Below are 27,934 nucleotides of genomic sequence, written 5' to 3' on the forward strand. Positions count from 1 at the left end.
CGCTCCCTGTCATACTTAGATCAGACACTTACTCAGGTATATGCTTTCCAAACCGCATAGACCAATTGTATCGTAGCTTTACTACTCTCTGAGTACTCCCTTTTTAATACCTTTGTGTATTCAATTCGTTTTCGTCTCTTCATTCGTAAACCGGCTTCCGAGTTCCTTTTGGCTTTTCTTATTTGCCAAAGTATGCACATATATTTTATTTAATCTAAGTCAACGACGTTAAAAATTCTTTTGTTGAGGTAGGTCGGGATACAAAATTATCATATTACACCCTAGCAAAAATGTTCATAGATATACTTCTAACAAATATTGTAAGCAAATTTAAATTCACTATTCTTTTTAGAAGCCATATATCGCTCACTTTTACTTTATATTGACCTTGTATATAGGTATAAGCCACTATGAGTTGAATTGTTAAATAAAATATTGTTATGAATTGCTGATTTAAAAATTTTTGTCTGATTTAGAAGGAAGCGTAGGTTGTAGAAAGGGGCTTTAGGAAAACCAACAAAGCCATGGTAGGGCGGGTGCAGAGCAGTCGCCAAAGTCGTTACAAACAGACGCTGCACCCGGTGTAGGGGCATGAATGACTCAAAGTGGGAGACGGTTAGTCTGGAGTTGTGGCTATTAACTGTGCAAATTAAGTTTCGTTAGGGACATAGTGTGAGGAGAAAGGGGCTTGGTCAACCGCTAAGAATTTTAGCCACCCCGGGCTGAAACTCCGGGAACAAGCGAGTGCACACGTCTTAGCGGTTGGCAGCATCACAAGACCTTCTCGTTGAACTGATACTTCAGTTTCGCCAGGCTCGGACTATCAGCTCATAACAGTAGGCTTAGTCCTTATCTGCTTTTGATTGGATCTATATATAATACTAAAGACTATATTTCCGCCATATATCAACGGATTTTGATGAATGGTTTGCAAACCTTTTAAGTTTTCTTCTGTTTTAATGTGGGTGGCATCGTGCCAGTTTTACAAAATTGTAATAAATCTATATTGTGCATAGCAATTTTTTATACACTCGTCAAGTTTCACCACTTCATCAATATTTTTTAAAATATTGTTCCTTTTTCCCATTTTTGAAAGTAGACGTGGATATAATCTGATGTCGACCATTTTCAATACCAATATATCGTCGACGATGCTGTAAAAGCTGCTTACTCCATCTACGAAGTTTTCACAGTAAAACAGAAAAGCTCTATTGCATGACAAGTTAAAATGTATTGAAATTTTATGGAGTTATCAGCTTTTCATAATTTTTTTACCACCATATGCAGAAATCGTCTCCCAATCCACCATTATCAAAAATTCGGTTTAAGTTAAACGCGGAGCTTTTAACGCATCGTTGACAATTTCAATTTATGCTGATGTCGTGGGGTTAAAGCCCCTTCCAACCTTTGATTCGGGGGGATGGTATAATGGTGTGAAGATGATAGCGTGCGACAATATCGCGAGCTTGCGGTGGCTGGAGGAAGTGGTTCCAAACCTCCAAAGGCAAGGCACGAAAGCGCGGTTTGAGGTGGGGATAAAGCGCAATCCCCACGGTACCAAAAGTTAGGTATGGATACTACGCGTGATGAAGTTGGAGGATACACTACGACTTCTGCAGAATTAGAATCCGAACATACCGACACAGGATTGGGAGGTACTTACTGTATCTCGGCCTACCGAGGATGGTCAGTTCTACATCTTCCAAATAAACAAGCAGGCGGAGGATATTTTGTACACGCAGCTTGGCAAAATATCCTTTGGCACTGGCAAAATCTACACGCGACTCAGGAAAAGAAGTCCCGAGGATAAAAACCCTAACAGGCTAGAGGTGGGCGAAGTCGAAACGGACCTCAAAAGCTTAAGGGAAAAAAGACAGGTGGAGGTCCCCGACGTCACCACGAACGTGCTAGAAGAGGACCAACCGCTAAATGGTGCTGTGACTCGTACAGAGGAATACCCGGCACAACAGTCACGAGAGGCTGAAGAGGGCCTCGAATACTCTAACCCAAAAGGGCAAGGGGAGGACGACGACGTCAAGACGAAGGTGCTGGAGGGGGACAAACAGCCCAATGGTGCTGCGAATCCTACAGATAAACCTCCAACACAGTAAAGTGGCGTCGAGCGAACTCCTCCTAACCCTTGAGGAGGGTTCGTTTGACGTGGCGCTGATCCAGGAGTCGTGACTCTCATCGGGAGGAAAGGTTTCTGGACTTAGCGCGCGCGGGTTTGGCGTTTACTACGCGCAAACGGAAGGACGGGTGCGAGCTGTAGTAAACGTAAGGAAACAGCTGCATTCATATATGCTGCTTAATTACACCACTGAGGATCTCGTGGCGGTGGCCGTTGAGCAAAAGAATAAGCAGGCATTTATCCTGGCGTCCTGCTACATGGCCCATGCTGCGGAGGTCCCACCGATGGAGTGCAAAAGGCTAGTACAGGAGGAAGGGCGCAAAGGGCGGTTGGTCATAGGCGCAGATGCAAATGCGCACTACAATGCGTGGGGAAGAGCAGATACGAACGAGAGAGGCGAATCTCTGTTTTTTTACATCCTGCAAACCAATTTGCAGATAGCCAACAGGGGAAATGTCCCTACATACATTGGTCCAACATCCAGCAATGTTCTGGATATTACATTGAGCTCCGAGCGAGATATATCTAGGTATGATTGGATGGTTCTTGATAGATCATCCTTCTCCGACCATGCGTATATCAGCTTCAACATCCCCCTAAAGAGGGTAGAGAAGGGAGGAACCTTTAGAAACCCTAGGTCAACGAACTGGACTAAATTCCAGGAACACGTAGAAACAAAACTGGGCCAACCCAAAGAGGTTGCTAATGTAGAGGAACTGGAGGAGTCGAATGAATTCCTAACAAGGACGCTTATGACTGCGTATAACAAAGCTTGCCCTCTAAGAAGATTCAGAGGAAAAGCAAAGCCGCCATGGTGGAGCAATAAGCTGAGTCTTCTAAGAATACAGGTAAAAGAATTTTTTAAGCTCGCAAAGACCGCGAAAGCGAAGCGTGTCGGGACGAATACAGGGATCTACTGAGGATCTATAAGCGTGAAATTACCAGGGCGAAGAGAAACCCATGGAAAAGTTTCTGTATGGACATAGAGTGCTCCAGCGAAACAGTTGAAAAAAGTCCTAGCAAAGGGAAACATAGTCCAGGGACTAATAAAGAAAGAGAACGGGGAATGGTCACGTAATAGTTAGGAATCCCTTTAGGTGCTTCTCCATACACATTTCCCATCGGGAGACGGTTTATAAGAGCCAGCAGACATCACTCACACTTCGATCACGGAGCTAGTAGTGCCGGGCTTGGTGACCGATACCAAGATCGAGTGGGCAGTGAAGACGTTTTCTAATTTTAAATCGCCGGGCCCAGATGGTATATTTCCGGCCATGTTACAAGTCCCAAGTAGGGCGGTCGTGGAATGGCTTAAAATAATATTCGATGGGTGCATAAGACTGAATCATGTACCGCACTCTTGGAGAACTTCTCGTGTAGCTTTTCTACCAAAGGCGGGTAAGATCGGTCACGTGTATCCCAAAGACTATAGACCCATTAGCTTAACATAATTTCTGCTCAAATCCTTTGAGAGGCTGATAGATGTGTACATAAAGTCCAACGTGGATGAAAAGCTGCTCTCCACAACACAGCATGCGTACACCAAAAGCAAGTCGGTAGACACCGCATTGCACAGGGTGGTAATAAGCATAGAGAAATCCCTGGAATATAAGGAGTATGCTCTAGGAGTCTTCTTGGACATTGCCGGGGCTTTCAATAATGTTGCAAAATGGGCGATTATGGATGGTCTTAATTACATTAAAGTACATCCTGCCTTAATCAGATGGATCGGCTGCATGTTAAATTGCAGAAAGATTACATCACAATGGGGATTGTACGAGGCCACGAAATCAGTGGACAGGGGCACGCCGCAGGGAGGGGTGCTATCACCTCTGCTGTGGACGCTGGTCATCGAGCAATTGCTCGGGCAATTCGATGAGGGACCGGTAAAACTTACGGCTTACGCAGATGACGTTGCAATTGTCATAAGTGGAAAGTGTCTTCCAACGATTAGTTCTTTGATGGATCGGGCGCTACGGGATATTCATACCTGGGTATCTAATGTCGGGTGGAAAGTAAATGCGGAGAAGACGGATATGGTCTTATTTACAAAGAGGTACAAGTTCCCAAATTGGACCAGGCCTAAGTTAGGAGGGGTGACCTTACAGGAGAAACCTTGCACAAAATATCTAGGAATCATCCTAGACAGTAAGCTGTCATGGAAGTTCAACGTGGAGGAGAGGGTCAAGAAGGCCTCAACGGCACTATATGCATGTAAAAGAATGCTGGGGTGTACGTGGGGCCTACCGCCCTCTCTTTCTCATTGGGTTTTTACAGCGATTGTAAGCCCTATTCTATACTATGGAGTTCTAGCTTGGTGGAAAGCCACACAAAAAAACAACATACCTCAAAAAATTAGATGGGGTATGCAGAATATCGATACTTAGCATTACGGGAGCCCTGAAAACAACCCCGACGGCTGCACTGTATGCCATTCTGCACATCACACCTGTAGACCTTGTAGCAAAGAACAAAGTGTTAACGGCCGCAACTAGGCTCGGTGCTTCGGGCAGCTTGAGCGCCGATCATATGGCCATAGTAGTATAACGTCATCAATCATAAGACGAACAGACTACATGATTCCCTATCTTCGCTTCGAGGGAGATCTTAAGGCCACAATAGAGGTGGACGGTTGGCGCAAGCGGAAATATTAGCCGTAACCAAAGCAGCAGAAACCCTGGAAGAGAATAGCTTAAGCTGCAACCGTGTTAACTTTTATATTGACAGTCAAGCAGCAATAAAGGCAATAATCTCGCACAGCACAGCATCTAGATGCGTTTTGGAGTGTAAGCAGTCTCTGGAGTTAATCGGGACAGGGAGAAGCATACATCTATATTGGGTCCAAGGGCATACGGGAATAGATGGGAATGAAAAAGCGGATAAACTAGCAAAGAAGGGCGCATCCCTTGAAGCACCTTGAGAGGTGCACATGATCGAAGAAGCGAGAAAGTCGTGGGTTCAAGCGCGGGGCTGTAAAGTGTCGAAGATTATGTGTAGGTCTTACAACCTTAGACTAACATAGTTGCTTTTATCATTAAAAAGAGAGGACTGTAGACTCATGACGGGTATTCTGACTGGAGACTGCCTTCTGGCGTCACATGCCTTTAAATTAAGCTTGGTCAGTGATAGCAGATGTAGGAAGTGAGGGTTGGAGGAGGAAACGATCGAGCACGTTCTGTGCTCGTGCCCTGCACTTGCCAGGTTAAGACTTCAGCTATTAGGAGTGATACAGCTGTCAGATTTAGAAGCAGCAAATGGCTTAAGTCCTAGGAAGCTTCTAGTATTTGCCAAGAGGACGGAGTTATTTTATAACATAGGTCCTGGTTTTTGATAGGGTTTTTCAGTTTGGTCGTTAAAACAAACTTCTGGTAACACTACGGACTCAATCAGTCTATGTGGGGTCCTCATGGACCGGCCAGTTCAACCTACCTACCTGTGGGCTTAATGGACTGAACTTTGTAGACCATCGGCTCTTGGTAAGGTAACGGCGAAAATTACAGAGGTAAAGTATTAATACTTTACTAGGTACTTGGAAAATACTCGAGTATGTTTTGGTAAAGTATTGATACTACTCACTCAGTGCTCGTATCGGTCTACCACTAGCCATGACTATCCATCTGGAATACTAAGAATGATGTATGATAGTGAGAAAGCTGATTTCAATCTAAATTCTCCACCTCGTTGAAGTTTTGCCATATACGTGAATGAGTAAAAAAACGTAATCGCTGAACTGATTATTTGTTGGTATTTTTACTAACAGCATTGTATCTAAAAACATGTTTCAACGTACTTTTGGCCTTAAAATGGCAATTTGTTCAAAATAACTTATACTACTGACGTATCACGTAGTTTTCTTTCGTATCGTATTCGATCTGTGATCGTATGTTATGATTCGGCCCAGTATTTATTTGGAAATACCATTTTATATAGTTATAGCTCATGATTAATACCCTCCTACCATTTTTTTATCCTTCTACTCTCTTTCTCCCCTTTCCATACTTTATCTTTATGCCTCTTTTTCTCCTCGGGCTATCCTCTACCTTTCTCTCTGCCTCTACCGCATCTTCTCTTGCCTCTCCTTCTGTCTTTTTCTAGCTCTCCTTCTATCACAGCTCCTGATTCTTCCCATCTTTTTTCACAGTAGTAATGTTACAATTTGAATATAAAAGTTCAGCGAGATGTCTTTATTATGTATTTGTTTAACGAGATGTATTTGGTTTCTTCTAGTACATTTAATTAAGGGAAGTTCTCAAAAATTTTTGATCTTTTATAAAGGTTCAAATTTCATTCATTCAGCATAAATGGAATTACGATATTTTTCCGCATATGCAATAAAGAGTACTAGTATCGCCTGTGGTCGAAATTCGACCAACGTGTATTTTTTTCAACTCAGTCTATGCATCAAGTGTTGGAAATATAGCAAACTGGTCTAACTTACTTAACTTTTTCTTTAAAATTTTGAATTTGATCTAAGACATTGTACTTCTTGATTGTATTTTCCTAAATTTTCTACAAACTTTTCACATGCAATTATAACGTTTTGGTATGGAGAGTAGTCATATGATCATTATATTCAGGCCAAGTTAATTCAGACAGCACTTTTTTAACATTTTGAAAAATGCAAACCGACTACTGCGATAGGATGTAACGGTATGACAACCTTGAGCCTTACTTGTAATTTGTTGAACTTTCTCGAGAGCTGGATGATAAAAGCCATCTGATAAGACTATAATATCGGACTGGCTTAAATAAAATTGTAATATATTATCAACGTAAATTAAGTCTAGGACCTTATCGAACTAAGTATAGACCTTACATATATTTAATACGTCTATGGACTTACCAGAGGTTTTTTTTTTTGGTGTCTTTGATGGGAATGTCTCGCCTTGCGCACACCGGCGTCATCTCAAAACGTCGATTCGTAGGTTCTTGCACCCTCCCCCCACATTTGGGTGGAGCCTCCTCGCGGTGACACCTGGTAACGGCGGCGAATGCGAGCGGCGACCCGTTTCTCCTCCCTTTAACCAGAGTTCCCTTCTTATCCCATCTCCCATCCGCACTCCGTTTCCCCTGGGCCAAGTTTTCCTATAAACAGGTGCTGTTTTTAGTTCAAGACCGTCCATACGTGGATAAGGGTCACACCCTGAATAAGGTGCCCAAGCTTTGCTAACAAATATGGCGGATCTAGAGAAGACAACTCGATAAAATCCGTAATTACGAGTGTCATCCGAACCGTGCTCATGGGATGAATGGCACTACGTTAGTGTGTCTTATAATGGTGGCCTCCAGATACCTGATGATGTAATTAGTCTTGCTGGGATAGTGGGGGCTATGTCCCAGCTAACCTACCTTCCCCCATACTCGTGGGTATTTTTGTGGATAATAATAATATAAAAAACAACCAAAATGGAGCTGAACAGCTCCCAATAGATCAGGTCGAATGCGACCTTTCGGTGCAAGCCGAATCAGCTGTCGCCGCAGACTTGCCGGGGCCGAATAGTCCCCTGCATGAAGTGGAGATGGCAGATGCGGGGACTCTGCAGGATGCAAATCGGATAGAGTCACAATCCACAATCTCGCCGGAAGATGAAGAGAGGCTCCTTGCCTCTCCAGCGAAACGAGATCAGCCTGGCCGGAATGCAGAGCGAGATCGGCTAAGTGGTGCCGCTCGAAAACGTCTCAAGCGATTAATGTCCAGGAGAATTAGCTACAATGTAGCCAGGGGACTTGCCAAAGAACCCTTGGGATCGGTCCGTGGTGAGGGGTCAGCCAAGAGAGGTCGCTCAGATAGCTCGACTCCACCAGAGAGAGAGCCCAAAAAGATGTCCCTGCCAACAGCTGACAATACAAAAATATTGTCAAACCTGTGGAAAGCTGTGCATCAAATGTCGAGGCAAACATGCCTCCACATCCTGATGCAACAGCCAAGCAGTCGGCCATTTTCAGGGATGTCCTGAGTGGGGTAAGGCTGGGCATTATACCTCCCGACTATCCAGCCACGGTCTGGTTTTCAGGGGAACTGAAGGCCATACAGAAGGCCATCCTGGGAGAGGTGATGAGCCGAAAAGATGGTGTTATAAAGCCCATCTTTAGCGGTTGCACACCTCGCCCTGGCTGGCTTTCTATCACCTGCAGGGATGCAACCACCCCGGAGTGGCTAAGGGCTATCGCCTCAGAGCTCACTCCATGCCAAGGTGCCAAGCTGAAGGTGGTATCTGATGCGGATATATCACGTCGCATCATTCTCGTGGGGTACTTTAAGGAAGAGGAATGCCCCTCAAACGACGACGCCTTGAGGTTAGCTGAGGCGCAAAATGTCGGCTTGGGTACCAGGAACTGGAGAATCCTCAACCGGATTCGAAAGTCCACGGTGGCGGAAGTTACTATAGCCGTCGACCCGTTGTCTGCGGAGCTATTAAAGCAACGCAACTACTTGATTTTCTGCGGGTTTGAGAGACTCAAGTTAAGGCCCAAAAACAAGCCATCCCTGTCCCTGGTAAATATAAATACCAACGGCAGTGACAATAACGGTGAGGGGGAGGATACGGTTGCGGATGACAAACCCTGCTGTTCGAAGAACTTGAAGGTATCTAGTAGGCATTTACATAATGAACAACAGGATTTGCCGAGTCAATCGGACACCCCCAAAAACCTTCTCAAGAAGAGCCCAGGCCTTCTGGGTCTGGTGTTGGCTCACAGATCCCAAACGAGGCAGCAACAGTACGCCAACCTGTCCCCCAAAAACCCGGCAACAAGGCAACCACCTCGTGGGAGCCCCAATGTCAGGAAAGGGAACAAAAAAGGACGAGGACGAATGGCTGAAGAAGCCGAAATGTCGTTTAACAATAAGGCAAGGGGGTGGCTACACGTGGCCGCAAAGACCATAAATAGTGTCTCCCCTCCTTATCAAAGCCCAAAAGCAAAGCCGTCTGAAATGCCTTCAGGTGAATCCTCACCATGCCAAGGCAGCCTCAGACGTCCTAATTAAAAAATTTGAAGAAGAAAGTCTGGGAATAACCTTCATCCAGGAGCCCTGGATTCAACACTGTGCCGTAAAAGGCCTGAACAGTACTGATGGTAAGTTAGTTTATGCCACCAGTTCTCGCCCAAGAGCGGCGATGCTTTTAAGCAACAAACTAATATTTCTTCCACTTTTACAGTTTATGACGGCTGATCTAGTAGCAGTTTTTGCTAAAATTCCAACCCCATAACGCGAACAAGAGACAATCTTGGCCTCTGCCTACTTTCCGGTGGAGGAAGAAACGGCCCCAACAAACGAAACAATAGCCCTCATCAAATACTGTCAGCAGAGTGGCACACCATGGATCCTCGGCTGTGACGCAAATTCCCATCTTACAACATGGGATATAATGAACATCAATAACAGGGGTGAGTACCTCCTTGAGTTTATCAGTAGTAATAATATAAGCATTATCAACCGGGGCAATGCACCCACCTTTGTAAATGCCATTAGAGGGGAAGTTTTAGATCTTATTCTGTGCAGCTATAATATGGTCAGCACCGTCACTAACTGGCATGTTTCAAGAGAGGAATCAATGTCGGACCACAAACACATTGTATTCGACATTGGTCACTTTCCGGAACACATGCCAGTTTTTAGAAATCCCAGGGAAACGAACTGGGAGCTTTTCCGTTTCATTACTGAAGAAGCTGGTAACAGCTTACAGCGACCTATAACCACCGTGCAGGAGCTTGAGAAGGAAGCTGAACAGCTCCAGTCTGACATTAAAAGAGCTTTCAATGAGAGATGCCTCCACTATTACTCGAAACACACTTTCCTGACTGCACAACAGGCTATCAATCACCATCTATAATAGCAGATTTGCCAACCATCAGTGGTAATGAAAAAAGCCTAGCAACAAAGCTCACCACTGTGAAACGAGTGCAATGGGTTCTGTCTAATTTCAGCTCATTCAAGTCACCAGGACCGGATGGGGTCTACCCTTGTCTGTTACAGCAAGGGGTAAAGCATATATCCCCAGTCCTTAAAAGCCTGAAGAGTTACTTAGATACATCAAGAGCCTCCAGATACAAAGTTAGGTTGAAAAGTCTTGCACAATAGATCTGCACAAAGGTCGCAGTGCTTCCAGACCTATCAATAATAATAATACCAGAGGTTTTCTCAACGACCAAACCAAAAAATCCTATTAAAAACCAGGACCTGTATTATAAAATAACTCCGTCCTCTTGGCAAAAACTAGAAGCCTTCTAGGACCTATGCCATTTGTTGCTTATAGACCTGATTGCTGTGCCACTGTAGTGTTACTAAAATCATAGCACTACACAACCATAGCACTAACATTTCTCGTGAGCAAAAAAAGCTAACGCATATCCATAGGTCACAGGTTTATGCACCGGTCTTGAAGACAAGAAATTAATGGTAGGTAAATAATTAATTATTTACAGGCCAATAGAACCAAAAATAAAATTAACTACATTCAGTCTAAAAAAAGGCACCCAAGAGTTCTATTAAAGTAAGAGCTAAATTAAAATTATATGGGCTACTACTACAAGAATCCTCGCTTAATGAGATAATAGCACCTGATTGGCTCACTCAATCAATTGACGGACGCCGAAGCACATTCACACTATAAAAGAAATATTGGCTAACATATTTTGTCTCCTATTCATTTGTTAAAATGCAGGTTTTAACTGTGAAAAATGTTGGAAAAGTACCTCTAAGAACTTTTTTTCCATATACCTCGCTGTAGGATTTTTTCATCTTTGTTGGGTAAAAAAAAGTCAGCTGTTGCCGCATTTTCAAATTATATACGTAATAAAAAAAAAAAAAACCAATCATGCCGAACAAAAAACTTGCCCCTTAGGCGGCCTTAAACTGTGACTGAAAAACTGCTCAGTAGTTTAACTGGAGTTTAAATTTGAGTAGAGTTTAAGCTTAAGCAACAACTGAAAAACCGGGCCTAAGAACCATTTTTTTTTTTTTCAATAAAGTCAATAACTGCGATCACTCTGAGAACAACACAAAAATACAATTGTTTTCATTCCACATGGTCATCCTGCCTCGAGTTTAATTAGCACATTGCTGTTACAATAGTGGTCTGCTGTGATCCTGGCACAAATCATGAGATCATCAAAAAATAAAATAATTTAAAAAAAATTTTAAGTTAAACGGTTTTATTGAAAACAATACCTACATTAAGGAATAATAATACTAGAAGCTAGAAAATAATTAGGTAGGTCATAGGTGCTAGTCATCACACTCCTCATCAATCTAGGGCGTTGATCAGACAATTAAATAAAAGTGTTGGACGCGTCAAGTTTCTATTGATAGTCATAAGTAAGACCAACTGAAAATTAATCACGTTATGCTACACCTCACCTTTTTGGAAATTTCACGCGTCCAACGCTTTTTTTTAATTGTCTGATCAACATCCTAGATTGATGAGGAGTGTGATGACTAGTACCTAGGACCTACCTAATTAGTTTCTAGCTTTTAGTATTATTATTACTCAATGCAAGTATTGTTTTCAATAAAACCGTTTAACTAAAATTTTTTTTATTATTTTTTTTTTCAAGTTTTTAGTCTTTATTTAATTGTCTATTATTTCTCATTCTTTTAGTTGATTTAGTGACTCATGACTGCAAGTACTCTTTCCTGACAGTTTGTTACAATCTAAGTCCTCAATACATAATCCTTCCAAAGACTTTACTGGACTGGGCGCCACGAACTCCAAATTATTTTGATGTCACTTCTACACACAAATGCGATTTTTTTTAAATATTTCGATCCATGCGCCACCTATTGGAATGTTTTTTATACTCAGTTGAGCAGAGCTCACAGAGTATATTAAGTTTGATTGGATAACGGTTGGTTGTACATATATAAAGGAATCGAGATAGATATAGACTTCCATATATCAAAATAATCAGGATCGAAAAAAAATTTGATTGAGCCATGTCCGTCCGTCCGTCCATCGGTCCGTCCGTTAACACGATAACTTGAGTAAATTTTGAGGTATCTTGATGAAATTTGGTATGTAGGTTCCTGAGCACTCATCTCAGATCGCTATTTAAAATGAACGATATCGGACTATAACCACGCCTACTTTTTCGATATCGAAAATTTCGAAAAACCGAAAAAGTGCGATAATTAATTACAAAAGATAGATAAAGCGACGAAACTTGGTAGATGAGTTGAACTTATGACGAAGAATAGAAAATTTGTAAAATTGTGGACAATGGGCGTGGGGCGGTAATTTAAAATTTTGCAAGCTGTAATTTGGCAGTCGTTGAAGATATCATGATGAAATTTGGCAGGAACGTTACTCCAATTACTATATGTACGCTTAATAAAAATTAGCAAAATCGGAGAAGGACCACGCCCACTTTTAAAAAAAAATTTTTAATATTTTTTTGAAAAATATATATATTTTGAATACTACTAAAAAAGAAGTTTTATTCAATAATCTGGCCTAAAGCTCAATCAAAATCATCAAAGTAAAATTTTAACAAAAAATTTAATATCTTTACAGTATATAAGTAAATTATGTCAACATTCAACTCCAGTAATGATGTGGTGTAACAAAATACAAAAATAAAAGAAAATTTCAAAATGGGCGTGGCTCCGCCCTTTTTCATTTAATTTGTCTAGGATACTTTTAACGCCATAAGTCGAACAAAAATTAACCAATCCTTTTGAAATTTGGTAGGGGCATAGATTTTATGACGTTAAATGTTTTCTGTGAAAATGCGCGGAATCGGTTGATGCCACGCCCAGTTTTTATCCGTCTGTCCTTCCGCATGGCCGTTAACACGATACCTTGAGCAAAAATCGACATATCTTTAATGAACTTAGTTCACGTGCTTACTTGAACTCACTTTATCTTGGTATGAAAAATGAACGAAATCCGACTATGACCACGCCCACTTTTTCGATATCGAAAATTACGAAAAATGAAAAAAATGCCATAATTCTATACCAAATACGAAAAAAGGGATGAAACATGGTAAGGTAATTGGATTGTTTTATTGACGTGAAATATAACTTTCGAAAAAACTTTATAAAATGGTTGTGACACCTATCATATTATGTAGAAGAAAATGAAAAAGTTCTGCAGGGCGAAATAAAAAACCCTTAAAATCTTGGCAGGTATTAGATATATAAATAAATTAGCGGTATCCCACAGATAATGTTTTGGGTCACCCTGGTCCACATTTTGGTCGATATCTGGAAAACGCCTTCACATATACAACTACCACCACTCTCTTTTAAAACCCTCATTAATACCTTTAATTTGATACCCATATCGTACAAACATATTCTAAAGTCACCCCTGGTCCACCTTTGTGGCGATATTTCGAAACGGCGTCCACCTATAGAACTAAGGCCCACTCCCTTTTAAAATACACATTAACACCTTTCGTTTGATGCCCATATTGTACAAACAAATTCTAGGGTCACCCCTGGTCCACCTTTATGGCGATATCCCGAAACGGCGTCCACCTATGGAACTAAGGATTACTCCCTTTTAAAATACTCATTAACACCTTTCTTTTGATACCCATATTGTGCAAACAAATTCTAGGGTCACCCCTGGTCTACCTTTATGGCGATATCTCGCAACGGCGTCCACCTATGGAACTAAGGATTACTCCCTTTTAAAATACTCATTAATACCTTTCATTTGATACCCATATCGTACAAACGCATTCTAGAGTCACCCCTGGTCCACCTTTATGGCGATATCTCGAAAAGGCGACCACCTATACAACAACCACCACTCCCTTTTAAAACCATCATTAATACCTTTAATTTGATACCCATATCGTACAAACACATTCTAGAGTCACCCCTGGTCCACTTTTATGACGATATTTCGAAACGGCATCCACCTATAGAACTAAGGCCCACTCCCTTTTAAAATACTCATTAACACCATTCGTTTGATGCCCATATTGTACAAACAAATTCTAGGGTCACCCCTGGTCCACCTTTATGGCGATATCTCGAAACGGCGTCCACCTATGGAACTAAGGATTACTCCCTTTTAAAATACTCATTAACACCTTTCATTTGATACCCATATCGTACAAACGCATTCTAGAGTCAACCCTGATCCACCTTTATGGCTATATCCCTAAATGGCGTCCACCTATAGAACTATGGCCCACTCCCTCATAAAATACTCTTTAATGCCTTTCATTTGATACCCATGTCATACAAACACATTCCAGGGTTTCCCTCGGTTCATTTTCCTACATGGTTATTTTCCCTTATGTTGTCACCATAGCTCTCAACTGAGTATGTAATGTTCGGTTACACCCGAACTTAACCTTCCTTACTTGTTTTTTCTTATTATTGCATTGACATCGGGTTCTGAACTATATTCCAAGTTTCAAGCTTGTAGCTTATCGGGAAGTTACTTGAATTTCAATTAAAAATTTCGGTCACAACGGCTGACCTGCCGGCCGGTCGCTACACAGAGTCAAGCTAAATAAAACCGTTTAAAAAAAGGTTTTGGATGTGTTATGGCATTCATTAATAAGAAGCAGTTACAAGGATCGTGCACAATTCTAAAAGTTCACAGATATTTATCTGGCAAATAATTAAAACTAAAATACTGTACATTTAGCAACATCTGAAGATCAATCGTGGTCAAGACATAACAGCTGAATTGAATCTGGATCATGGTTATATTAAAGAGTAGACAATTTTCTGACGAGTAACATAATAATAAAAAATATATATTTTGTTTAGTAACTAAAAAAAAAAAAATTGTGCAATAAGACTTAGTTTTTTTTCTCAGATGAGCTTAAAGAACTAGAACTAGTTCAGGAAAATAGGTCAGCATGTAAAATAAATATATGAAGAATTACTAATCAGTTTTTTTGATTAATCGATATTTTCTACCAAAATGCCAAATGAATAGGGTCCCTACAATGGAGGATGTATTGAACCCAACAACAAGTGAATTGCAAATAATGTTAATGTCCAAGAAACTATTTACAAATAGAGAAAAAAATAAAGATAATTTTTATTAAAATCAAAATAATTTTATATTTTCCTGAGGAATTTGAAATTATTTCAACAGCAAGAAATCAGAGAAAATTAAAATTCCTGCACCAATAAAATATAAAATAACATAAATATAGTTTAAAACAAGTAAGGAAGGCGAAGTTCGGGTGTAACCGAACATTACATACTCAGCTGAGAGCTGTGGAGACAAAACAAGGGAAAGTCACCATGTAGGAAAGTGAACCTAGGGTAATCCTGGAATGTGTTTGTATGACATGGGTATCAAATGGAAGGTATTAAAGAGTATTTTAAAAGGTAGTGGGTCATAGTTCTATAGCTGGATGCCATTTCAGGATATCGCCATAAAGGTGGACCAGGGGTGACTCTAGAATGTGTTTGTACGATATGGGTATCAAATGAAAGGTGTTAATGATTATTTAAAAGGGAGTGGGCCTTAGTTCTATAGGTGGACGCCTTTTCGAGATATCGCCATAAACGTGGACCAGGGGTGACTCTATAATGTGTTTGTACGATATTGGCATCAAATGAAAGGTTTTATTGAGTGTTTTAAAAAGGAGTGGGCCTGAGTTCTATAGGTGCACGCCTTTTCGAGATATCGATATAAAGGTGGACCAGGGGTGACTCTAGAATTTGTTTGTACGATATGAGTATCAAATGATAGGTGTCAATGAGTATTTTAAAGGAGAGTGGGCCAAAACTATAGGTGGACGCCTTTTGGAGATATCGCCATAAAGGTGGACCAGGGGTGACCCTAGAATTTGTTTGTACCATATGGGTATCAAATGAAAGGTGTTAATGAGTATTTTAAAACAGAGTGGGCCTTAGTTCTATAGGTGTACACCTTTTCAAGATATCGCCATAAAGGTGGACCAGGGGTGACTCTATAAGGTAATAATGAGGGTTTTAAAGGGGAGCGGCCCTTAGTTGTATATATGAAGGCGTTTTCGAGATATCGACCAAAATGGATCAGGGTGACCCAGAACATCATCTGTCGGATACCACTAATTTATTTATATATATGAAACCACAAACAGTATTCCTGCCATGATTCCAAGGGCTTTCGATTTCGCCCTGCAGAACTTTTTCATTTTCTTCTACTTAATATGGTAGGTGTCACAATCATTTTACAAAGGTTTTTCCAAAGTTATATTTTGCGTAAAAAAACCAATCCAATCACCATGTTTCATCCCTTTTTCGTATTTGGTATGTAATTATGGCATTTTTCATTTTTCTAAATTTTCGATATCGAAAAAGTGGGCGTAGTCATAGTCGGATTTCGCCCATTTTTAATGCCAAGATAAAGTGAGCTCAGCTAAATACGTGAACTAAGTTTAATAATATATCGATTTTTCTTATCATGTTAACGGCCAAGCGGAAGGACCGACGGTCGACTGTGTATAAAAACTGGGCGTGGCTTCAACCGATTTCGCCCATTTTCACACTTTAAACAAATTTTTTTTTAAGTGGGCCTGTTCGTCTTCCGATTTTGCTAATTTTTATTTAGCGCACATACGGTAATAGGAGTAACGTTCCTGCCAAATTTCATCACGATATCTTCAACGACTGCCAAATTACAAATTGAAAAACTTTTAAATTACCTTTTTTTAAAAGTGGGCGGTACCACGCCCATTGTCGAAAATTTTACTAATTTTCTGTTCTGCGTCATAAAATTTTTAAAAGTGGGCCTGTTCGTCTTCCGATTTTGCTAATTTTTATTTAGCGCACATATGGTAATAGGAGTAACGTTCCTGCCAAATTTCATCACGATATCTTCAACGACTGCCAAATTACAGCTTGCAAAACTTTTAAATTACCTTTTTTTAAAAGTGGGCGGTACCACGCCCATTGTCCAAAATTTTACTAATTTTCTATTCTGCGTCATAAGGTCAAGTTTCATCGCTTTATCCGTCTTGGGTATTGAATTATCGTACTTTTTCCGTTTTTCAAAATTTTCGATATCGAAATAGTGGGCGTGGTTATCATCCGATTTCGTTCATTTTAAATAGCGATCTGAGATGAGTGCCCAGGCACTTACATACCAAATTTCATTAAAATACCTCAAAATTTATTCAAGTTATCGTGTTTAAGGGCGGACGGACAGACGGACGGACGGACATTGCTAAATGAATTTCTTTTTTCGCCCAGATGATTTTGATATATAGAAGTCTATATCTACCTCGATTAGTTTATGCCGATACGGATTATCGCTATGCGAACAAAATTAATATACTCTGTGATTTCTGCTCAGCTGAGTATAAAAATGTATGAAGTTTTCATGCAAAAGAGGGTCTCATGCATGAGAGTGTTCCCATGCAATTTAAAACAAATGAATGCATTTAAATGTGTATTATACTCGTATGTATAAAGTAAAATTTACAGTACATATCTTTTGAAAATTTAGGAAAACATGGAAAGCGATTTAGAAATTTCATAATTTTGGAAAACCGAAATCTGTCTATACTTATGTGCTTATATGTATGTATGTCATTGCTTTGCACAGGAAAACAATTTTTGTAAGCTAATGATTCGCTGAGAAAAACTTTTTTAAAAATTTGCATCACGTCTATTTGCTTGTTACTATGTACCTACATTATCCCATACATACCCATATACATATTGTGACGAATATTAGCAACACTAAGGGATACTATCATCTCTAAGGCAGCACTAAGCAGTGACTTGTATGCACATCAATAAATCAATCATTATGGCTATACATATGTCCATACAAGCAACGGAAAGTAACGCACAAACACATGTATATATCTGAGATACTCCCAAAAGTATGCAATCATTTGTGCAAGTATCACTCGCATATACACGTGCATGGGCTACGAGAGAAGCTATAAAATCGTGCTTCTGTAGTTATAGCTGAGAAATTTATAGCTGATAACTAACTAGTAAATTCTTGAAATAGAAGCACCTAGAAATATGTCAACGAGGAAGCCAAATAGAATAAAAGGCAGCAACAGTTGAGGCACGGCAATCAGTTTGATTTAAGCAAGCTATTAGTTGCGAAGTATAAGTGTACTTTCAAGTAGTCTAATAAAGATCATTTTTGCATTATTCAATATTGGAGTTATTTATTCAACAGTTTAGTGATTCGAACGTTAGCAGAAGATTTGGAATAAGTGGAATTTCACTAAATTCGTTTCAATTGGTGTCAGAAGAGGAATTGTTGAATAAATTCCGAAGATTGCGAATACAACTTGGACCTGGCAAAGTTAAGTGAATTAAAGATCCACAACTGAAGAAGGAGTTGGAGAGCCGTGGATTGAATACAACCGGCAATAAGATCGAACTTAAAGCACGGCTACGAGAGTTAATGGAGTTGGAAGGAATTGATGTGGACGACTATGTCTTTTATTCTGATGCGGAAATTGGAGGAGAAGATAGAGACTCCGAATCCATTGGCAAGTGTAGACACTAACGCGATACTAGCAGTGCTGAAGCAAATGTAGTCACAAATATCAACCGATATGTCAACACAGATATAACATATCAACTGTCATCTCAACTGGAAGAACAAATGACAAATATAACATCTCAACTAGAATCACAGGAGACACGCATAACATCAAAGATTGAAGCACAAGAAACGCGTATTTCAGAAATGTCGACACAGATTACGTCAAAGGTGGACACACAACTGAAAGAGCAAGAGACACGCATAAGAGTACAATTCGAAGCGCAAGAGGCGCGTATGTCATCAAAACTCGAAGCGCGTATGGACGAGAAAATAATGCAGTTTGAGGAAAAAATTGAAGCCGAGGTGGATGCTTTGAGAGGTCGTATACAGGAGTTGCAATTAAATCGCCCAGCTGTTTCAGCAAGCAATACGAAGGTAAAAACTCCATATTTTGAAGGCTCTGTTCCTTTCCAGGTCTTTAAGCTACAGTTTGAGAAGACCGCAGCAGTGAACAACTGGAATGCTGAAGATAAAGTTGCAGCTCTATTCGTAGCATTGAAGGGGCCAGCAGCCGAAATCCTACAGACGATTCCCGAAGGAGAGCGGAACAACTATGAAGCATTGATGGCCGCTGTCGAGAGATGTTATGGAAGCAAGCATAGAAAACAGATATACCTAATTGAGTTGCAAAACCGTTACCAAAAAGCGAATGAGTATTTGCAAGAGTTAGCGTCGGATGTTGAAAGATTGGCTCATCTCGCAAATGCAGACGCACCCGTGGAACACACCGAGAGGGTTAAAATTCAGAGCTTTATAAATGGAATGCGGGATGTCGAAACGAAACGAGCTACATATGCGAACCCAGAGCCAACATTTGCTGAAACGGTATCCGATGCACTGACACAGGAAACAGCGTCACTTTTGAGTAAGCCCGCATACAAAGCTCATCGCATGGCAGTGGAAAGGTCAGATTGGGTAGACACAATTTTGGAAGCACTGAAGGGATTACAACAGAAAAATGCCGCAGTTATGAAGTGGTTCAAGTGCGGTAACCCAAGTCAAATTGCACGTCATTGCAGCACCGGTCATGGTAGTTCCAACTTGGCTGGTCGTAAAAGTAAAACTAGACGAAGGTTATCGGAGTAAGGCAAAGCAACTGCTCCTAAAGTTCGCAAACATATTTGACCAGGATGGTTCCAAACCAGGCCGCACCAATGTTGTTAAACAAAAAATTGACACTGGAGACGCGACGCCGATACGTCAAGCTCCTCGTAGTGTTCCACTGGCGAAGCGGGAAGTTGTAAGTTAAATCGTACAAGGAATGAGCGACAGCGGTGTTATCGAACCATCAGCTAGTACATGGAGCTCACCTGTGGTACTTGTGAAGAAGAAAGATGGGACAAAGAGGTTTTGCGTGGACTACCGCAAGTAGAATGACGCACAGTGGCGCCTCTGCCGTTAAAGCATGGCAAAAATCAAAGAAATCATGAAAGCGTTCGCTAAATCTAATACATGTTACTAATAGAGAATAGTTTACCAGGTAGAGCCGCTCAAAATTGACCAATTTTCAACATTGGGAAAAATTGGAAATTTTTCTTCTTTTTCGTTGTATTTAAAATGGTTTTGTGAGTAAAGAAGGCGACCGGTTGTCGTTTTTTTGTATACCAATTAAAGATAATTTAATTTGGGATTGAAACAAAAAAAATTGTTTTTTGGTTTGTTAAAAGTTGGCGGATATACCTGTTTTCCGAAATGCCTATTTTTAGGCCCTTTTTAAAACTTTGATAAAAAAAAACCAATTTTAAAATATGTGGTCCGTCAAATAAACAGTAGTTATTTGTGAAATATTCAGTTACGTAAATTTATAAAGTCTACCGGCGTCCAACTGCAACTTCACTTTTTACATCAAATAAAGTTAAACAACCTTCAGTAAGGCGGTAAGGTCGTTTTTGTTATTGGAACTTGTTAACAACATACATTTTTTTAGTTACAAATTGTATACCTGAAATTCATTTTAATAATTTGAGTAGGTATATAAAGCTATCCAACATAAAATGCACATTATCATTCGTCTTTTGGAGATTAAGGAACTAAGTATTCTGTTTACTTAAATAAAGTGAATAGTATTTTTAAATATAGTTCACAGTTTAATATTTAGTCAGATACACTCGAAGCCAATTCTAATATATATCTTGAAAACTCGAAACTATTTGCGGTGTTTAAATCTACAAATTCAAGACGGGACTTCGTTGAGGCTATTATGAGAGGTGTGTAAGAGGTGTTCTTTCAAGTCTATGTACCAAGTGCCTTAATGCTGCATTTTTATGATGTTGAGGGTGATTTGAGGTATTGTGTATTATTGTGTCGGTGGCCGTTGACTTTCTATATATGTCATAGTTAAATCTTTTGGCTTCTTTATCAATATTTATCGTGAGGTCTAGATAGTTGATTCCTCCGTCTTTTTCGGTTTCCATTGTAAATTTTATATTGCCGTGCTGTTTGTTGAGGTACTCCAGTACGAGCTCTTCGTTATTAGTAGTTAAAACGCATATTATGTCATCCACGTATCTAGCATAAAATGACACGCCTAATTTGGACTTCAGCTCCTGTATGTACTTTTCTTCCAGATTTTGCATGAACATTTCCATAAGAATTGCTGATGTGGGGCTTCCCATTCCAAGACCGTTTGTTTGTCTATATATTTGTCTCAAAACCAAATTTGACAAGGGATGACGGAAAATCGTTCCAATATACATCATTTATCCACCCTGTCGGAAAATCAACCAAACAAGATAAGTCATATATACTTTTCGTTATTGCATTTCTCTAAAGTTTATCAAAATTATTTTAAAGCTTTGGCATTTCGCCTTCAAACGAGTATTAAATTTTAAAGAAATCAACACGTCTATCGAGTTTGGTACAAATTTGTAAAGCGGTTACTAAGATCAAACTTTTTAGCATAAATGGGCAGTGCCACTCCCCTTTTCCTAAATTCGTAAGCTTTTTAACCTTTAGCTCAAATAAAATTTCATTGAACCACTTTCAATAACGTTTAGTTATTAATAAAATACATAAATGGCTTGTAAATTAAAAAAAAAAAACATGTAAAATTTTACGATGAATTTTGAAGCACCTTGTTATTGTGGCATCAAAAACGGACATTTGAGTTTTTTAAGAGTATTGCCATTTAAAAGAAACAATACGTCTATCGATTTTGGTAATTATTGATTACGTGACTACTTAGATACAAATTTTTATCATAAGTGGGCAGTGCCACGCTATCTTATCAAAATCATTAGTTTATCTTATTTAATGCTTAAATACGTGATTTTAAGACAAATCTCATCTCATCGATTTTGACGATTTTTTTGAAGCACCCTGTATCTGTGACATTCTGAGCTTTCACACAATAAAACTTCAAATAATTAGCTTTCATTTGCATTTTAAATTTTTAAAATATCTTCATTGGTTCAAAAGTTATGATTTATGCAAAGAAAAAACTCAAAAGGCGCCACTGTGCGACGCACAGTGTTTCGTGTAGAACAAACTAGCTGGACAAAATTATTTTCCGTTTCATATTCAGTCATTTATTACAACTACGTCATTTTTTGCCACATTTTCTTATTTTATTTTTTTTCCACAATTTTACTTCATATGCATACATTTGCTTATTTCATATACAGTAACTCATGTGAATAAGTGACATAGATCCAAAAAAATTTAAAGGACTTAAGAATATTACTTTATTGTACTTAAAGTGAATGGACTACAAATCTCAATACTCTAAAAAATTCTAAAAATTCGGAAAAAAAATTTCAATTTTTTATGAAAATTCGTCGAATTTTTCAAACATTTTTTAAATATAATTATTATACCTTTAATGAAAATGAAATGGTATATTAATTTCGTCGCGAAACCCAAAATTGTAAGTCCTTAAAGGACCGTGGGGTGATGGTAGCGTGCTCCGCCTATCACACCGTATGGCCTGGGTTCGCACCCCGGGCAAAGCAACACAAAAATTTTAGAAATAAGGTTTTTCAATTAGAAGAAAATTTTTCTAAGCGGGGTCGCCTCTCGGCAGTGTTTGGCAAGCTCTCCGGGTGTATTTCTGCCATGAAAAGCTCTCAGTCAAAACTCATCTGCCTGGCAGATGCCGTTCGGAGTCGGCATAAAACATGTAGGTCCCGTCCGGCCAATTTGTAGGGAAAATCAAGAGGAGCACGACGCAAATTGGAAGAGAAGCTCGGCCTTAGATCTCTTCGGAGGTTATCGCGCCTTACATTTTATTTTTTTAAAGGAAAATAGATAGACCCAACATTAAGTATACCGAAATAATCAGGTTGAAGAGCTGAGTTGATTTAGCCATGTCCGTATGTCCGTCTGTCGATCTGTCTGTTTGTATGCAAACTAGTACCTCAATTTTTGAGATATCTTGATAAAATTTGGTGGGCGGATGTATTTGGGTGTCCGATTAGACATTTGTCGGAACCGGCCGGATCGGACCAGTATAGCATAAATCCTCCATACAACCGATTTTTCAGAAAAAAGAGGATTTTTGTCATATCTTACCCAATTTAACAGCTAGAAGCTTCAAATTTCACCAAATGCTTACGTATATGGCATATATTGTTGTCTGAAAAAATCATTGAGATCGGTGGTATACATAGTATATATCTCATACAACCGATTGTTCAGATAAGAAACTTTGCGCAATTTCTGCCCCGTTTTAACAGCTAGAAGCTTCAAATTTCACCAAATGCTTACGCATATAGCATATATTGTTGTCTGAAATAATCATAGAGATCGGTGGTTTATATATTATATACTTCATATAAACTGTCATTTTTGGCCCTTTTTTACGGCTAGAAGCTTCAAAATTCATCAAATTTCATCAAATAGTTACGTTTAGGTCATACATTTTTGAAATACGTGATCGTAGTCATAGTTTTTACATGCAGACCACAAAAAACGTGAAGCTTTGCATCCTTACACAAAGTACCTACCTATTTTTTATTTTATATTTATCTTAAAAACTGTTTAGATATGTTCAAATTTCACCAAATGTTTACGTGTATAGCATATACTGTTGTCTGAAAAAATCATAGAGACCGGTGGTATATATAGTATATATCTCATACAACCGATTGTTGAGATAAGAAACTTTGCGCAATTTCTTCCCCATTTTAACAGCTAGAAGCTTCAAATTTCACCAAATGCTTACGTGTATAGCATATATTGTTGTCTGAAAAAATAATTGAGATCGGTGGTATATATAGTATGTATCTCATACAACCGATTGTTCAGAAAAGAAAATTTGCGCAGTTTCTGCCCCATTTTAGCAGCTAGAAGCTTCAAATTTCACCAAATGCTTACGTATATAGCATTTATTGTTGTCTGAAAAAATCATAGAGATCGGTTGTATATATATTATATACCCCATATAAACTGTATTTTTTTGCCCCTTTTTTACGGCTAGAAGCTTCAAAATTCATCAAATTTCATCAAATAGTTACGTTTTCGTCATATATTGTTGAAATACGTGATTCGTAGTCATAATTTTTACACGCAGACCGCAAAAAACCTGAAAATTTGCATCCTCACACAAAGTACCTACCTATTTTTATACATTTCATGAAAATGAAATGGTATATTAATTTTGTCACGAAACCCAAAATTGTAAGTCCTTAAAGGAAAATAGATAGACCCAACATTAAGTATACCGAAATAATCAGGTTGAAGAGCTGAGTTGATTTAGACATCCATCTGTCCGTCTGTCCGCCTGTCTGTTTGTATGCAAACTAGTCCCTCAATTTTTGAGATATCTTGATAAAATTTGGTGAGCGGGTGTATTTGGGTGTCCGATTAGACATTTGTCGGAACCGGCCGGATCGGCCCACTATAGCATATATCCTCCATACAACCGATTTTTCATAAAAAGAGGATTTTTGTCATATCTTACTCAATTTAACAGATTGAAGCTTCAAACTTCACCATATACGTTCGTATATTGAACATATTGTTGAATGAAAAAATTTATGAGATCGGTCGTATATATAGTATATATCCCCCACAACCGATTGTTCAGATAAGGAACTTTTCGTAATTACTGCCCTATTTTAAGAGCTAGAGGCTTCAAATTTCAGCGAATGCTTACGTATATAGCATATATTGTTGTCTGAAAAAATCATAAAGATCGGTGGTATTTATAGTATATATATGGTGGTATATATAGTATATATATATAGTATATATATATATTTTCGCAATTTTAGCCCCATTTTAACAGCTAGAAGCTTCAAATTTCACCGAATGCTTACGTATATGGCATATATTGTTGTCTGAAAAAATCATAGAGATCGGTTGTATATATAGTATATATCTCATTCAACCGATTGTTCAGATAAGAAACTTTTCGCAATTTCTACCCCATTTTAATAGCTATAAGCTTCAAATTTCACCGATTGCTTACGTATATAGTATATATTGTTGTGTCAAAAAATCATAGAAATCGGTGATATATATAATATATATATGATGGTATATATAGTATATATATAGTATATATATATTTTTTTTTGTGATTTTGGCTCCATTTTCACAGCTAGAAGCTTCAAATTTCACCAAATGCTTACGTGTATAGCATATATTGATGTCTGAAAAAATCATTGAGATCGGTGGTATACATAGTATATATCTCATACAACCGATTGTTCAGATAAGAAACTCTGCGCAATTTATGCCCCGTTTTAACAGCTAGAAGCTTCAAATTTCACCAAATGCTTACGCATATAGTATATATTGTTGTCTGAAAAAATCATAGAGATCGGTGGTATATATATTATATACTTCATATAAACTGTCATTTTTGGCCCTTTTTTACGGCTAGAAGCTTCAAAATTCATCAAATTTCATCAAATAGTTACGTTTAGGTCATATATTTTTGAAATACGTGATTCGTAGTCATAGTTTTTACATGCAGACCACAAAAAAACGTGAAGCTTTGCATCCTCACACAAAGTACGTACCTATTTTTTATTTTATATTTATCTTAAAAATTGTTTAGATATGTTCAAATTTCACCAAATGTTTACGTGTATAGCATATACTGTTGTCTGAAAAAATCATAGAGATCGGTGGTATATATAGTATATATCTCATACAACCGTGTGTTGAGATAAGAAACTTTGCGCAATTTCTTCCCCATTTTAACAGCTAGAAGCTTCAAATTTCACCAAATGCTTACGTGTATAGAATATATTGTTGTCTGAAAAAATCATTGAGATCGGTGGTATATATAGTATATATCTCATACAACCGATTGTTCAGATAAGAAACTTTGCGCAGTTTCTGCCCCATTTTAACAGCTAGAAGCTTCAAATTTCACCAAATGCTTACGTATATAGCATATATTGTTGTCTGAAAAAATCATTGAGATCGGTGGTATATATATTATATACCCCATATAAACTGTCATTTTTGCCCCTTTTTACGGCTAGAAGCTTCAAAATTCATCAAATTTCATCAAATAGTTACGTTTACGTCATATATTGTTGAAATACGTGATTCGTAGTCATAGTTTTTACACGCAGACCACAAAAAACCTGAAATTTTGCATCCTCACACAAAGTACCTACCTATTTTTTATTTTATATTTATCTTAAAAATCGTTTAGGTATATAGATCTGTTCATTATATATTTATTATCTTATTCATCTGACTATTCGGAGATTACGAACGGCATAAGATTATTGTTCAGCCCCATTCATGAAAGGTGAGAAGTCTTCGGCACAGCCGAAGACAGTCCCGTCCTTACTTGTTTTTTTTTATAGATCGTAACAAATTTTCTTATGGGAAATTAGTTAAAATATGAAAATTCGTCGAATTTTTCAAACATTTTATAAATATAATTAAGTTTTTGTTATAGATCGTGACAAATTTTCTTATGGGAAATTAGTTAAAATAAATTTGCGAAAGCGAAAATTGTAAGAATTGTCCAAAAAGGGGTGTCTACTTATTTATGTCAGTGACTGTACATATGTACATACATATTTTGTATTTATATGAGTATTTATCCTGGCACTACAATTTTTACAAAATTATTTTATAGTACCAGTCAGGAATGTAAAAGTGAATAACAATAATAATAATAACAATGTAAATAATTAAATTAATTATGTGAAAATTACAAAAACTTAAAAGTAAAGTATCATACAAAGTAGAAAAGACAATAGATTTAAATTAAATAAAACCTGATCCAACAAAAAGTTATAGGGTAGGTTATCGTTTATAATTATGTTATTATTCGCTATCATCACTTTCATTCGATGAGTCTTTTGTGGAATAATCATGAGCATCAGCAACACTACTGTGAAAGCTTTAAACAACTAGGGTATTTATCGACTCCTCAACATTATCGGGGGACAGTAAATTTAAGACTTCTGAAGTCAGACTTTTAAATTTTTTCTTAGGTATCTCCCTAAAACTGTTAACTCAAGGATCCGATGTTATAAGCAACATATTCATAAGATCTCTATTCGTGGCTTCACGCGACTGCTTTTTTGTGTTATCATCCCTGAATCGTCTCAAATCTTTGTTACGGGCTTCCTGTGCTTCCTCAGAAAGTTGACCAATATGTAAAATTGTTGATTTTATAATATCAGTACTATGCACTAAGATTTTATGAACTGTAACAGGCATATTAAACCATGGGTAGAGATCTGTGTATAGTTTTTTAGTCTCGACCGCAAATTTTTCAAATCGTTGAATATTTATATTGTACCCAGATGCTAATGCGCGAAGGAGAGTGTCGAGTCTTTTGATGAGCGTTACATCCAAACCCCTAATCTCAGCACTAGCCTCAGAATTTTCGAAAAACCTACGAGCAGTGTTGCCGTCATTGGTATTGCCGAAACCTGGATTTGGTTTATCTAATTTCAATCCAAGTACACTTTTAAATTTGTTCTGGATTTCGTTGGAATGTAGCTTTACACTCTCTTTATCTGCCTCATTCCTAAGCTGTCATTTTTTTACTTCGAGGCGATAACTTATGTGAAGCAAGCTTCAAAATATCTTATCCATGCATGGAGAGTAGACAAACCAAAACCAAGATTATCTAGGTTAGGCGTAAAGTCCCGTAACTCATTATTCATATCTTTTGGAGTGGCACCACAAATATAACACTTTTGTGCGGAAGAAGTTTCAGTCAAAGCATTGCAAACTTTTCCGTCAATCATTGTTAGAAGCATATTGTGATTTACGGAAACTTCGTATTCTTCGAGCATGTACTTTGTTGGCAACAACGCATTTATCTCCTCTAAAACTTTGTTCGTTTCAAAAACAATAAAATCTTTTGTTTCTTTAGAAAAAATAAATTCTG

At 38.4% G+C, this 27,934-nt stretch overlaps 2 protein-coding genes across 2 annotated transcripts in view; both read right to left on the reverse strand.

Moving 5' to 3' along the window:
- The window catches only part of LOC137235367 (nuclear factor 1 B-type-like), a 957,540-nt gene that overhangs the window by 755,131 nt on the left and 174,475 nt on the right, over nucleotides 1–27,934 (reverse strand). The window lies entirely within an intron of this gene.
- The window catches only part of LOC137234591 (mitochondrial uncoupling protein 4-like), a 119,341-nt gene continuing 112,516 nt past the window's right edge, over nucleotides 21,110–27,934 (reverse strand). The window contains exon 3 of the mRNA XM_067758053.1: nucleotides 21,110–21,326. The gene's annotated coding sequence lies outside the window, so the exon portion shown is untranslated. The remainder of the gene's footprint in view (nucleotides 21,327–27,934) is intronic.

Source organism: Eurosta solidaginis, chromosome X (assembly GCF_040869045.1).
Source record: "Eurosta solidaginis isolate ZX-2024a chromosome X, ASM4086904v1, whole genome shotgun sequence".
NCBI classification, from domain to species: Eukaryota; Metazoa; Arthropoda; class Insecta; order Diptera; family Tephritidae; genus Eurosta; species Eurosta solidaginis.